General features: G+C 48.5%; 1 protein-coding gene and 1 long non-coding RNA gene across 5 annotated transcripts in view; one reads left to right on the top strand and one right to left on the bottom strand.

The window, feature by feature from the left end:
- The window catches only part of AKT1 (AKT serine/threonine kinase 1), a 74,750-nt gene extending 73,039 nt beyond the window's left edge, over positions 1–1,711 (bottom strand). Inside the window, exon 1 of one of the 4 annotated variants that reach the window (XM_080397339.1) lies at positions 1,573–1,711. The gene's annotated coding sequence lies outside the window, so the exon portion shown is untranslated. Of the gene's footprint in view, positions 1–1,085; positions 1,226–1,572 lie in introns of those variants that run through there. The other 3 variants (XM_080397338.1, XM_080397336.1, XM_080397337.1) reach the window with 3 other exon arrangements.
- Positions 6–14,492, top strand: LOC308067835. Its single transcript, XR_013929770.1, has 3 exons — positions 6–1,107; positions 2,474–2,679; positions 2,780–14,492. It is a non-coding gene; the product is annotated as an uncharacterized lncRNA (long non-coding RNA).
- The last annotated feature ends 1,133 nt before the right edge of the window (positions 14,493–15,625 follow it).

The raw sequence follows: 15,625 nt of genomic DNA, 5'->3' as shown, positions 1-15,625 counted from the left end.
TGTGGTATAAATAAAACAAACAAGAGCAAATCAGGGATTTGCTTCTTAAATGTTAAAAGGTGGTAGGAGAGCAAAGCAAAAATAACAGTTAAATACTTTCCCCAAGGGGGGTGGGAGGAGCAGGGGGGATACTGTAAGGTGCAAGCTGCATCAGCATCAGTAGCATACTGTCAGTAAAATATATTAAAAGTCACAGCACGCTCATATACTCGATTATAATTATGTGCTTTAGAAGGAAACAGAAGTAAAAGTCCTAGAAGTCTCCGAGAACATTTTGGTAACTGCAGAATTTCACCTGAGGTGGGGGTGGGGGGGTGGGTGTATCTGCAGACAGCTCCCTACAGCTCTGCAAAACAAGACTGAAAAAAAAAAAAATAAAAATCAAGTCCCCAAACGCTGCACAGCCACCTACACACGCCAAATGCCCACGGAGATAATCACACCCCCGTCGGCAAACAGTGGTCCGCAAAGCGGAGCTGGGCTGAACAACGCGGCTACAGAAGACAAGGGGAAAAAATGGGGGCGGGTGAGGTGGGAGAAGCGGGGGCACTCGGCTACTTTTATTTGCCACAGTTTTAGAAATACACACACCCCCCCGCCACCCCCGTTTCCATGGGGGATGCTCGGGCACGTCCCGGGCGGCCCCAGCCCCCGCCGGCGCTGGAGGCCGCGGCTCCGAGGGAGGCCGGGTGGGGGCAGGTCCGAGAGCCGCCGGGGGCTCCCCCCGCGCCCCCCCCGCCGCATCCCGCGGGAGCCAACGGATTGCTGCCCGCCCCGGGCCCGCCGGCAGGACGCCGGCCGGGGGCCGCCCGCAGCCCGACCCCCCTCACCCCCCCAGCCGCCCCGGCGCGCCGCAACCCGGCCGTGCCCGGTGGGGCGGCGGGGCAGCCCCCCACCCGCCGCCGCGGCCTAGGCGGGTCAGCGGCCGCCGTCCGGGGAAGGCGGAGGGCGGCCGCCCCCCTTCCCTTCCCTTCCCCTCCCGGCCTCGCACAATGCGGCGGGCACGGCGCGGCCGACCGGAGCAGGCCCCGGCCCCGTCGCTTCCTTCCCCCAGCCCTTCCCAGCCGGGGGAGCGGGTCACTTACATGGCTGGAGCCCGGGGAGGAGGTGATGGGAGGGTGGCGGCGGCAGGGGAAGGGAGCCGGGGAGGGAGGCAGGGGAAGGGGAGGGAAGGGGGGAGCGAGCCAGCGAGCGAGCGGGGGGAAGGGGGAGGCTGGCGAGGCGGGCTCTCCGGCGGGTGCCGAGCGAAGGCCTCACTGGGCTGCCGGCAGCCGCCGCCTCCTCACCATCCCCGGGCGGCGGGCGGCGGGGCGGCTCCTCCTCCCCCTCTCGCAGGCTCTCGGCCCATGGGGCTCACACGCCCGCTCCGGCTGCCGGCTCGCCTTCCCCGCCGCTCCGCCTCGCCCCCGCCGCCGCCCTGCCTCCGGCCGGGAGGGGGAGGCCGCCCCTCGCCTCGCTCAGCAGCCCCCCCCCACAGCCGCCGCCGCCGCCGCCTCCCCCCGCGCCACCGGACCGAGCTCCCGCAGCCGGGGCCGGGCTCGTCCCACACGCGTCTCCGCGGCGCTCGCTCACATCCTCCGGGGAGCGGCCGCCGGGTCCTACCGCCGCCGCGCTGCTTCCCGCCCGCCGCGCCGAGGGGCCGCCCCGCGCCGCGCCGCTCTCCGGGGCGGGGGGCACTTCACCGCCCGCCCCCGCCTCGCCGCCCTCGGAGCGCCCCTCGGCGCGGCGGGGCTGCGCCCTCCGCCCACCCGCCAGGCCGGCCCCGCGGCGGTTCCGGACCCCGGCGCGGCGCGGCCCGGCCCGGCGGCGGGGGTTTCCCCTCCCCCGGCACGGTCCCGGCTGGCTGGGCCGGGCGCTCGGGCCCTGCGCGGTGCTCTGGCCTCTCGCAGCCCGGCCTCGCGGGAAGCCGCCAGCATTAGGAGCCTGGCGCCCGGGGCGTGGGCAACTCGCCCCAAACACGGGGGCCGGCCCGGCCGCAGGGGAGAGGCCCGGCAGCCCCCCGCCTTCCAACCTCGGGGAAGGACCAGGGCCCCGTGAACCTCCGGGGGGCCACCAGCGGCAGCGCGGGGTGCCAGCGCGCTCACCTGCGCTCGGAGCCTGCCTGTGTGCCAGCTGATGGCACCCCACGGTGCCCCGGGCCCCAGCGGGCTTTTCACCCCCCCGGTGGGCAGCAGGGGGGCCTGAGCGGTGGGGAGGGTGGGCGGTGGCCCCAGGGCCCGGGCCGGTGAGCACGGGTGCGGCGCTCCAGGCTATCCCGCTCTCCCAGCAGGAATGGCTCCCACCACCACCAGTTACTTGAGCTGTTGCTTTACCGCACAGCAACATATTGTGAGATTTTTTTGAAGAGCCGTTCTGCTCTGAAGAACGATGTTGTGGAAATGTCTTCAACAGATCTGTTACTTCTCCGCACTTCCAGCATCAAAATTTGGCCTCTTTGGTCATTAAGGGATTTTGTTTATTTCCTAATTGATAGTGCCATAAACACCAACTGGGCTGCAAGAACTGATGGGGTTTCTTCAGAAATGTGGGATCACCAATGACTGCATTTCTGCACTCGGAAGCTAGCTGGACCTGAGAGAACAGCACATCTTCCCACAGCTTTGCACTGTTAACAACACAAAGGTGCATAAAACGCATTACAGTGGTAAAGCTGGGGACTACGACTCTGCCTTTTCACGGGTAGGAAGCCTATTTGATATCATAAGAGGCTTTTCTACCACATCAGTTGAATGATTGTACATGTTCAGTGAAATTCACTTTCTTCTTTCGTTTTGATCAGCCAGGTCTGCCTAATCGTATCTGTCACAAGGGTTCCCAAGCGTCAAATGGGTGGCTGGATTTTGGGTATACCAGTGTGCTACAGGAGCCAACGCTGGGAGAGAGGAGAAGAGGCTTCACTCTTCTTCGTGGTGGAGGGATAAAGGCTGAGACTGCCTTTCCCACCAAGGAACAGCCCTTCCTGCTACACCAGCATTGTATTTTTTGTGGTTCACCTTTAGGTTTACTGTGGCATATTTCAGCACAGTTTTAAAAATGTACCGTTCAGGCATTAGCAGAATAAGCAAACCCCGTGGTACAGGCTCAGTTACCTCGTTTAGTGTCAGATCTTCATCTGCTGCAGTCAGTGGAAAGATTTCTGCTGATAGCGGGGCAGAATGAAATGGCTGTGAGAGGTCTCTAAGATGCAAAGGCCGTGGAAAGGAAAAACCTGGGTTTGTGATTGCATTTCGACCCACTGTGCATTATGTACAGAATATCCAGTGTAGATTAAAATGGAGGTAGACATTAAAAATATATTGAAACTTAAATTAATCGACAGTATGCAAATCTTGCAGGCAGCTCAGAGGACATGTACCAAACTTCACAAAAACAAGAAGGAAATTCATTTAGGAGCTCATGTTGAGTCTTCAGACTGCAGTTACACCTAGCAATAAAGAGCATGTGTGAGTACAGGAGTTCACTGGTTGTAAGACACTTCTGTCCAGGCAGGGGGATCTCTGGTAATATATCTGATTGCAGGAGAGCTTTCTTGCTTTCCTGCCAAATCCTGTCCTGATTGATAAGTTCCCAGGCGGCGTGGTGAGCAAGGTCATTAGGACTTCCCCTTGCAAATGAAGCAGCAGTTTAAAAAATAAAGCTATACAGTAAACAGTTTTCCATCCTGAAGAGAACAAAATAAACCTCTGTTGTTTGCTAGAAAGGAAGTACCATTAAAAAACCCCAAAATTTCAACACGAACAGATTGTTTAGATTTGCCGACTGTTGATTTACCATGATGAAAGACAGGCCCAAACTAGAAAGTTTGGATCCCGATCTGGACCTGACATGCCCCAGATTTGAGGGGAAAGTGCAATTCAGATTCTGGAGTAAGGGCTTATCTTTCAAACACAGCAAAGTGCTGTGGATAAAAATACCCAGGTAAAGTAGGAAGTGCCTGGTCTGCAACAACAAAAGTGACTTTGTATTAACAATGAACAAAAGCAGCATTTTTTTTTCCTTTGAGAACAATGAAATCACTCAAGAATTGTTATAAATGCAAACAATGTGGGTTTTATCACTTAGTTATCATCAATAGGATTATAGTCTATAAACCTTAATTTTCAGGGAAGTCCCTAGATTTCCCAGAGCGCTTCCTCAAATTTCATATGTGTTGATTCCAGGTTATTAAGTGCTTCAGAATAAGGAGCATCAATTGTTCCTTAGATTTATATTACCTGAAAATACTGAACACAGGGGTTTAGTGGCAAAGAATGATTGATTGCCAAACAGTGTATTGATACCACAGCAGGAGAGCAGGCACTCCTGTTCTCATCCATTTTAAACATATATATAGGTAAGTAACATGTAATTCAATGTAACTTCTTGAAGTTATTTTAAAACATTGAAATTCTGCAGCTTTGGATAAAAACGTTCTTTATCCAGTCAAGCATAAGAAGAAAGACTAGCATGTTAAGATGAAGTGGAATTATTGAGTTAAACCCCAGTAGGACAAGTTCTGTTCCATGATTGCAAGTAATGACAGCGTTTTTATGGGCCAACAGTGAGTTTCTTCCTCCCTTTTTAAAAGGTGGGCTGTACTCAAAGGTACTCAAAGGAAGAGACTATATGACATCCTGTTAGAATTACAGAGCTAGTATCTCAGTCTAGGCATTAATAGCTTTTAAACAAACAACTCAGGTTTGGTCTCAGACAAAAATATAGCTCAATAAAAATACATATTAAAAGTGCATTTCACAGCACCAAATATAATGAACACAAGTTATGCTTCTAAAATTGAACGAATCCAGTGTTTGAAGGTTTATTTCTCAATAGCAAAACTATAACAGGCTATCTGGAAAAAATAATAAATATAGTCATACTGAAACATTGTAGTTTTACTTTTTAGAAATTAATTTTGTGAATCAATAGTTGTATGACTATGTTTGTAATTACCCAACGAATTTCCTACAAGAATAAGCATCAGCTAAACTGGTAACGTGAAGAGCAGCAAGCTGAATGATGCCTGTTTGCTGAAGCATTTTTGGGGAGCTCTTCTTCCCAACGGCTTGCTAAAGGCCTTGGCAGAGGTCAGGCAGGAGACCTAGGTTTGGTTTCCAGCTTCTGTTCCTGGTCACCAGGATGCTAAAGCTGGGCAGCCCCGGGGTGGCAGTCTGCTTTCTGCAGCTGGAGCGGGAGGAAGAAGGCACGTTTTGCATTTAGAGTCCAGCAAAGAGCTCTTCTGGCTGGGTCACTAATGCTGCTGACAAACTCCACGGTGCGAGCAGCACAGCCCCCTTCACCAGGAATAAGCATAGCCATGACAAGGGGCAGCAAACACGCTCTGGAGAATTTGGTATATAAACAGGAACTGCATTGGTTTGCATAGAAAATGCGCTAGTTAGATATAGAACATATAAAAATAGCAAATATATCAGTTCTGTCCCATACACCACTGCAGTTGCTTTTGTTGTTACAGTACTAACCACAAGCCCCAGTCTGAACCAGGCAGCATTAGCACTGTAGAGACACATCATAAGCCATGGTCTTTGATCTGAAGGACTGAAGTCTGCTTCAAACCGCTGCACTGCTTATAAAGTAACATGTCGGGAGTTCTTAGTTCTGGGAAGATACCTGAAAATGCTGAAATTTCAATGATCTGTGGGAGGAAACATCATGCTCTTAACTACAGTCAGAAAGGCAAATCCTCTGAGACTGAAATGCTGAAGGTATAGACATACATTAAAAGAAAAATAAAAACTTGTCAGGTTCCTGTTGCTTTCCCAACTCTCACACACCCAACCCTGATTCTGCTATAAACCCAAAATTATGGAGTTGAATACAATGTGGGCATATTCCTTTGGATGCAGTTGCAGTGGCTGATCACCCCTGCAAGTCCTCACGTGGAAACGTGGAAGGAGCAGCGGCCACGCTGCGGGATGTGGACACTGGCACAGCCATGGGTTCTTGGGGCCCTGGTCCTGGCTGCATTGAGCTCCAGGGGAAAGCCAGTGCAGAGCAGGTCATCTTCCTCATGATACGTGCAGTTTTCCTAGAGATCAAGAGCTGTAATCGAGCTGTTAAGGTTTGAGGCATCATGGTGACAGGGGCTTCCTAGATCCTTTAAAATGTCATACATATGACATTTATCCAGTGGACTGGTAGGGGCTTTTATTGTTTGCATGTTAACGCTAGAGGAGAAGGGATTGCTTTTAATTTCTTCAGTGCATTCTTAATGGCATCTGCATGCACGTGAAGATCTGCTGTCCTTTGGATCACTTCAAAATTGTATCCTTTGGAAACTTTTAAGGGCAGAAGTGATCATTTCAGCATCGTTCTGGTCTGACCCTCTGGCTACTTCAGACATAAAATTGCACTTAGCGATGTCTTCATCTGTATTCACACTCATAGGTAAGAGATGACACTACCATGAATAAAAACAGGAAAAGCGAAGAAAGAAATTCCTATCTTTGGTGCACTCTTTACTTCAGAGCCCTGTTGTGTACTTGTTTCTACAGCCACGCTGATCAGACACCAAATAAAATGCAACAGCTTATGGAGGAAAAAGCCCAGATGAGTTTCTGCTTATTTATCACACAAGAAGCACTTCTACGAAAGAAGAGTCCTGATAGTAATTTTTATATTCGATAAATCATTTATTAATTTAAATAAATATATATTTAAAATATATCTTTTGCTGCTTAAGTATCTCTGTCCTGTAGCTCTTTCATGTCTAACCAAGTTTGAGCTCCTGCTACTGTTTGCCCTCACTGAAATCACTGAGGTCTCCTTTTCTGCTTGACTTCTTACTGTCACAAAGCTTTCAAGTGCTTTTGCTACCCTTTGGCTACATCTAGGCTGGGTTTCTTAGCTGCACCTACAGAGAGGTTTGTGGCTGTTGCACCCTGTGGCCGGAGCGAGTTATTGCCCGTCCTGTTTTGAGGGACAGGGTCCCCTCCAAGCCCAAATCCTCTTCCTCTCCCCTACCCCAGCCTGCAGTTCCCTGTGAGCAGCAACCCATGATGCATGAGCAGCACTGGCCACAGGAGTGGTTTTCTGGAGTGATCCGGTGGGAGCTGAGGATCCCATCTCCACACCAAAGGTGTTGCAGTGAAGGGGGGGGGGGGGGGGGGGGGGGCTTCGGGCTAGCTGTAACGGGGTCCCAGGGACTGCTTGCCCAGTGGTGGTCAGAGTTCATGTGGACTGGTCTGAAGGATCTCACTGGTTTAGGTTCACTGGAAGGAGGCCCAGTTCATGCACTCCTAGACTGGTCCGTGTGATACAGACCGAAGCACAGTGAATCGGTACAATCAGGAGATCTGCTTTAAAAGCACACTCCTGATTCAATGTAGACACAGGCATTGAAAACGTTGCTGCCACATGAGCTGAAGGCATCCAGAAATTAAGAAGATACTAGGAAGAAGTAGTAGTTTAAGAAGATACTAGGAATAAGAATCAGGCACATGCACAAACACTGCAAAATTCAGGCTAAAAAACTTGCTTGTGTGCTGATATAACAAGGACCTATTTAGTTGTCCTGCCCGCCCCGTCCCCCCCCCCCATACGCAGCACATAACTGGTTTTCTTGGGCCTCAAGCTGTCCGACATTGCCTGTCTGCTGAAATTCCCAACCCAGCCTTGAACAGAATGCTCACCCATTAAGCTGGGTCCACCAAGAGCCTGCACAAATCACAATGCGACCATCCCTTTGGGGCTGTGTGAAACAAGACCTACCTCTTGGCACGTCCGTGCCCAGTGCCAAGGGGAGTCTCTGCAGGACCTTCTTGGTGCTTATCTAACAGATACTAAACATAAAAATAATAAAGGCAGCTGTGAAAGAAATCAATCTGTTGACCTGCCTTGCAGTCTTCCCTGCCCTCAGCCTTGCCATCTGCATTCAGCTGGAGAAGCGGCTGCTCCTTGGCCACACACTCATTGCCAGCCGGGAGGGAATCGGGCCCAGGGTATTTTTCTGCTACATCCAGCCTGGCTCTCACACAGCATTCCCGCTGCAGCCCCTGAGCCTGCCAGGACAGGCTGGCAGTTGTAGAAAATGATGTCACCGAATGGAATGGGCAGGGCTTCTGTGCCACCGATAACATCTCAGCAGATGTCCTCTGAACGTGCTCACGGTTCTTCTCATTATAGCATCTTTATTTTCCATGTACCTTTCACCATGTCACCTTTTAAGTCAGCAAAGAGGTTACTCTTTCCTAAAGACGGTTTATGAGAAAAAATGAGAAAAAGAGTTTTGCTGCAGTTGTTTGAAGTATTTTTGATTTATTCTTGGCCAGGAAAACTTTGCAAGTCAGTAAAACACCGGTACTCAGATACTTCAAAGCATACAGGTTCCAGTCTCCCACTGAAAAAAGTTTATGATTTTCCCTTGTTCCTTTACCCTCTTCAAAAATAAAACAAGGATCAACAAAGTTGCTACACTGCATACCTCACACAGGCACCCCTGTGATCCCATTACCTATAACCTGTTCCCTATAAATCCTGCAGGTTTATACTCCCGCCTACTGCATCTCATCCCTATTTAGAAAATCAGATCTACCCCAGGGTATCCTTCTGGATGTGTAGAGTTCCACTGAAATCAGCGGGGATCTGTTTAAGGACATGCCTACAGAGAGTATCTGTTATTCTATATTTACACAGCACCCAGCATAATAGGACATGAAGGCTGATTACAGCCTCCAAACACTACTGCCATGGAAATCAGTCTTGTTATTGACTGATGACTCAGCATGTCCGAATTTAGATGGAAGAGGGCTACTTTCAGTTCCCAATTCTTTTATAGCCTCTTTGCATAACGTAACCAAGTCACTGCATCCGTACCTCAGACACTCCTGTATTTAATGCAGAGAAAGTCAATCACTGATTAATTCCCTTCCCCCAGTCCCTTCTTTGGTTTTTGATTATAGAATCCTTGGGGATAGACGTTACCTCTTGCAAGGTGCCAGGACGCTGCATAGCACCAGGGAGCTCTGGCAATCTTCTAAATGGTAAAATAACAATCATCTTCAGAAGCAGCTGTGATTACCCTAATATTTGTCCTCACAGAGTCATTTTTAAATTGAAAGCACACCTGGGACAATTCACTTCCAGAAGAGGCTCAACCTGATCCTGGGATGATGACAACCCCAGAGTAACCTGAGCTACAACATTGCCTTTAACAAAGTAAGAAAAGGTAAAATGAGGAGAGTCATAGGGTTTTTTTACAAAATGTAAAGCAAGATGGATGAGTTCAAACCTTAAATAAAACACCAGCAGCGACACAGCTTTCCCTCTTCATGAGAACAGATGTGGAAAGCTATTATTATAATTTGCAAATAATGTTACCCCCCTTATGTGTGTCACTGGGGCTTTTTTATGACAGGGCTTCGGCTAGACAGTTTCTTACATAATGCTGTTATTCTGGTTTTGTTTCAGACATAGTTCTTAGGTGATGGGTTTCCATGTAGAGGTTCTATTAACAAATAGGCATCAGTTACACAGCTAGTTATCGCTCAAAAAATTCGTATTTTGAAATTGTGAAGATATTTCCTAGGTTAGAATATCTGCTAAAAGTTAAGCCCAGGAGCAAGCACGGATCCCTGCAGGTATGCCATACAACTTGCACAGACGACCGTTATTAATACAAATCACTTCAATTAAAATTGACATGTGAGCCAATTAATAGTATGTATGTTAATTGATAAACAAGACCTTGCTCATTGTACCCAGGCATTTGTTAAATACCTGCCTGACATTGCAGCTGACTGGTGAGGACACACTCCTGCCCTAGGAACGTGGTGGGTTTTGTGTGTGTTCCAGTTTACTGCTGATCTGCTGTACCTTGAGAACAGCAGTATTTTTGAGTCATGGGATATAAAGTTTTGTGTTTGCCGGCATCACAGCTGGGATACAATATGCATGAGTTCATGCATAATAAGGTAAATACTATCTGCCATGTGATGCTACTGAAATTCTCATGTTATTTGCTGACCGTATGTTTTTTCCTTCTCTCCCCTATTTCCCCCCAGCATCTGACAGCACTGGCAGCCTCCACAGCACTCTGTAACAGCAAGCACACTGCGACACTGTTGCAGGGGTTCCGTACAGCAGAACCTTCCCAGTGCCATTGATCAAGCCACAAGCACTAGTTAAGTAATGCAAGGTTGCTCTAATTCCCTGACTCATCTCCTGTTCTCCCTGGAAATCCTAAACGTGGTGCTGGAGACCAAACTGCAGTCCCCTGACTGCAGCAGGATGAAGTAACTTTGATTGCTGAGTCACCACGTTGACCCACACAGCTTGAATTTCTGTTCGTCGTTAGCAATAGTCGAAAACGCTTATTGTATTCTTATCACAGTCCAGGTACTAACTGCACATTCCCTGGGAATGCATTCAGCCCAGCTTTCAACGGAGCTTAGATTCCCCAAATCAGTATTTGCATAATGTTTACAAAAAAACACATTTCATTTTAAGTAGCCTTGGATTATTATATTCTCAGGGTCCTTTTTTTTTAATGCATATGTCATCTTAGAGCTAATCAGCATTCCACTCTGGCATTCATAACTGCTGAGAAAGTCAGATCTTAAAATGCCCTAAGTCCCCAACAATTTCTGCCCATCAATAGTTCATACAAGCTCTCTGGGCGTAGTGAGTAGTGTGGAGGAAAACCCGGGATCAAATTATTCTCAGGTATGAATTAAACCTATTGCTTTGTAGCCACTGACGTGTCTCCTTGCTCTTTGTGATGAAATTCTCATTATGTACTGCATGCTTTTACAAACGCTGCTATCCTTCCGAGCATGATATATGTTTCTCGGATAGAAATTTGTGTTTCGCTACGGTGGCATCACTATGCAACATTTCCGATGATGTTAGCTATGAGTCCTGCTGTTTTAGATGCAAACCTCTTGTTCTGGTCTGTGATGTGAGATGGAATATATTTGACGTGTGCCTGGCTGCAGAGACAAATGGAAAAGTAGAAACACTCGCGTGCTACACTTTGTTTCTAGAATTGATCTTGATCAGTCAGCATATGTGTTTTGTCATATGTCATGTCAACGTGATTGCCATAATGCTCTTTCATTAGGAAAAATGATTCCTCTCGGACACAGGGCAAACAGGAGTTGAGTGGGGATGCCTCTGCCACCCCTTCAAACTGGCTGATAGAGAAAAGTCTGCTTGCAATTCACAGCAAAATATGAAAAGAGACCAGTGTAAATAAAGATGAAGGGGAGACTTGCATCAGAGAAGACACAAATGAAAAGGCATGTGACCAGTTTAAAATACGAATGAGCTTCTGTTAAAAGAGCTCTCTTTAGTGACCTTTCCTGCCATGTGACCAAATTCTTCAACCAGCCACTGCAACCCAGTACTGAAATTGTCTTTATTTTCATTTCAGATCTGGCTGTGTTAGCCTATACTTGCTGTGTTCATTTGTTGCCCAAATAATCTCACTTCTGCTGAAGTCAAGGGGTGTTTTTCTTGTAACCCCTCTCCCGAGGGCCTGGGGCCAGGCAGCTCTGTGCTGTTATCAGGTCCGTCCGGGAATGGAGCAAGTCATTCTAAAGCCAGCAAGTGGCTGTGGAAGAAAGCTGGGCTCCGTGCAAGGTCCTGGGCTGAAGGGCAAACCTTTCTGACAGCAGCCAGCGCCGGGGCGGTAGGGGGACGCTGCCTTTGGCATTTCTATTGAACCAAGCCAAATGTCCCAACACGGGCGTGGAGAGGTAGCAAGGTGGGTACCTGCAGCTCTGCAGCCTCTTCAATTTATCAAAATCCCCACTGCATCACACACCTGCAGGCAGCATTCGCTCGCTTGCACCCAGTGCCAAATGCAGCAATATGGCAACTCCTTCTCTGCTCCCCCCACTTAGACTTCCAAGGATCACAGAAGAATTTCTGACGTGCTCCAACATTGAACAAAGCAATCTCTGATCTTAAGGAGGAAAAAAAAAAAAAAAAAAAGAGACTTCAGTTTAATACAGGCAACTGGCAAAGATTCAAATTGCATCTTATTTTAGCCAAAGCAGTTCACCAATCCTGAGGAGGGATGTGAATTTTCAGCTCCAGTCAGATGCCTAATTATTCATTTCTCTTTATCTTGCTTTTAAAATCTTGCCAAGGCTGCACCCATCCCTATATCTCTAGGCATTTGAATACCACTCGAGAAGCACCTGAACTCTGACAGTAAGCCTGGTTTCAAGTCACCACGGAACCTCTCAGAACCCCCTGCAGATGACGGAGTGCTGACAAAGCGCACCTCGCACCGGAACGATGCTGCCTCTTACCTGTAGAGGTACCACTCCATCCACCACACCTGAAAGGATCTCTGGGACTGCCAGCCTAGTCTCACCAGACAGGAGCATGCCCTTTGCTGGGGGATATTGAAGCAGAGCTACCGTGTGTGACAAATAATACCATCTTTTTTGCTCCAGACAGGGCCCAAGATTGAACCCTCAATCTGTTACTCACGCCACAGTAGAGGCTTCCTCAAACTGCTGAGTCTAAAATGAAATTGAATGAGAAAGAGGGTAAAACACACAGGTGGCGCAGCATAAAATTAGACTTTTCAGAAATTCCGGTTTTGTTTTCCTCCCACATTTGTGCCCCACTCAACTTCCTCATCTCCCATTCCCTCCCCACCCATGTTTTCTGCAAAGATGCCTTTCAGAGATGTGCCATACACTTGTTTTCTTCAGAGCTCGACTTCAGTCTCACCTGAAGTCAGTCCTGAAGAAGGGCATGAGAGGATCACGTCTGAGCCCCAGAGGAAGGACACTTTGGCTTCTGGCAGGGCATCAATTATAAAGCCAGGACAGATAGTATTTTATGTGCCACTTGCAGTTAGAGGAGTGACCCGAGTGATGGGTAACCCTTGTGCAGGCTTTCCACAGGGGCTGGTTTCACCCAGGTAAGGGTTAGCCCCACTAGGAGAGGCTGATGGCATCTTGTATGTCCCGGCAGAAGTGCTGTACAAGCCACAGGGTTAGTGTCTCAGCAGATCATGCAAGAGGACACTATGGTTTCCTATACCATCTCCTGCTTCTAGATCTGCTTATACTGTGTCACTTACAGAAGTGATTATTGTTCGTTACCTTTGGCTTCAAAAATGGCCACCTGCCACTTCGCAGTGCGGGACATGTTGAGAATGAAATTTATTTCAGTTCTCTCTTTTATTGGTGGCTTTGCGCATGGTCTTCTGGTTTCAGGGAAGAAAGTTTAAACAAAACTGAGACTGGCTGATGCAGAACCCAATTGTCTTTTTCAACCTTACAGACCCTTCTAAAATGCAGCATTTTGTGTGAGCCCTGGAGAGCGTGTGACACCAAAGCCCCTCTCTGAAGAATCTGGCTGCATTTCTCTTATGCTTTAGACAGAGCAGGCATCAGTGACTGATACATAATTTAGTCACCACCTTCAGGGTACATTAAATTAGCAAATTCTCTAATTTGCTAAGAATTCACATAGATGAATTGATGATTAAATAGCTGGTTGAACTGAAGAACCCAAATGGAGCAGTTTGTTGCTAATGTAAATGCCATCTATGTCTAGACCACTCTCCTTGTTACATTCTAATTGACCTAATTATTTCCAAAACCACTCTTTTTGTTATTTCTTTTGCATTTAGGTTCTGTGTGGGGGCTGGATGTGGGAGGAGGGCTGTTCTGGTGTATTCCAACAGCAGAGAGTATTTTAAGCATTGACTTTGGATAGAAGCAGCAGCGAGTGGTTAAGAAGCTGGAGAGCTTCATGTAGACGTGGGGAGAAGATTGTGGGCTACCTGTTTGAACTTTGCTGCCGTACAACCACATCCACTTTTATGATGTCTTAAGAATGAACACATCTCCAAAGAGGTCTTCTCATTTTAAGTGAAGTTGCAAAGTTAGTGCTCAGACATTCGATCAAGTTACTGCCGTTTGACAAGCTAGTGCTTGTCAGCCCAACCGAGCTGGGCAACTGTTACAACCGCGTGCATGCTTCGTCTCTTGTAAAGGCAGTGGAATGGTACTTCTTGTGGTGGGGAAAGCAAAACTGAAATAGCACAGAGTTGCTGTAGGGAGCTATTGTTATTGCTTGCAGGAGCAAGTACCTGCAGAGTTACCACATCCCAGCTGACATGAGGTAGCTTGTTTGCTAGCAGTAACTGGGTTGTGCGTCTGAGCCCTGCAGAGACCTGGGTTTCCCTCACATAATAGTATTACCTTTAATTTGTAGTAGTGAGGACATCAGCTGTTGGATGAAGGAAAGCTGAATGTTCAAACACATTTCTAGTCCTCTAGAACCTCTGCCTTTAATGTCAGAAAACCATCCAGGCTGCCTGAAGATATTCTCCCTGGAGTCCCCACCACTGGCAATGGTAAGCCATTGCAGCAGTTCATCATCTGCTCTAAAAACATGCTCTGCACATTCAGGCTGGGCTGGAAACATTTCACCTTCCAGATTCTGTTCCTGGTTTACATTTGGCTGTTGAACTATCACCAAAAGTTACATACAACCATCGATGGAGCCAGAATGGCTGTCACTATCTTACCATGGCAGATGTCAACATGTGTGACCAAAGCAGTCTCTTGTTTCCCTCATTTAGAGAGAGAAAGTGAGGTGAGGGAAAGGAAAACGACTTGCCCAGGATCATACACCAAATCAGCGATGGTGCAGATAGGGGAACCTGGGTGGCCTGGTTCAGGAAAAGTCTCATCAAGCAGGAACATTTTAACCAAACTTCACGCTATCTTTAGCCTGCCCTTCACTTCACTTAGCTGAATTACCCCTGTCGCAGGTCTGGTGGCTGAGAGAAGAGAATGAGGCTGAAGATGCATAAACCCGTATTTTGCTATCCCTGGTGGCTGCTTTGATTTTTCTCAGCTTTCTGTAGCTGGAGATGTGTCAGTCAGATGCCGTGCCAGATGTTTCCCACAAACTGTCACATAAATGAAATAGCTGAAGCGAGGTAGGAACGTACCTGATTGCCGACCGGCTGCCAGCGCCTGCTGACTGCCTTTGGCAAACCATGGCTCTGCTCTTCTTCCAGTCAACCTCAGAAGACCTGCCCAGCCAAGAGCCCCAGAGCAGATCGTGATAGCCACAACAGCTGGGAGTGGTCACCAGCTTAAGTGGCCACCCTAGACCAGGCTGCTCCTTTCCCTCACTCCCAAATGTTCAGGACTTGTTGGCAGGGGCTGGTTGGTGTGGGACCCCTTTAGTGGTGCTGAAGCCATGGGCAGCAGGGCAATTGCACAACCGTGGAAATTGCCCGGAGCTTGTTGGTGTGAACAGTCCTCTTCCAAAAAACCTTCTGACAATTTCCCGAGTAAAGTTTATTTCCCAAATCCGGACTACCAGGTGGATGTTTCCTTCAGATAGGACTACACCTGGATCTGGGGCTTTATGAGAGGTTTTCAGCTTACAGAGCGCTGGATGTCTTGTGTCATGTCAGGCCACCAGAAATTTCTCTTGTGTACTCATTTCTCAAATTAAGTGCTTAAAAAGATGGTGCAGGCAGCCAAGTCTCGCACAGATCCGCCCATGTACTGCCAAATCTTTACACACCGCCACTGACCGAGGCAACTGGCAGCCAAAAGCGTCTCGCTAAATCCAGCAGCCTCCTCGGAGGTGATGCACGATGTGCCAAAGCAGAGCACCCCACCTCCACCGCGTC

This window comes from Falco punctatus (assembly GCF_963210335.1).
Source record: "Falco punctatus genome assembly, chromosome: 7".
In the NCBI taxonomy this organism is placed as follows: domain Eukaryota; kingdom Metazoa; phylum Chordata; class Aves; order Falconiformes; family Falconidae; genus Falco; species Falco punctatus.
The sequence above is the reverse complement of the archived record's forward strand: the minus strand, read 5'-3'. Positions and strand labels throughout refer to the sequence as shown.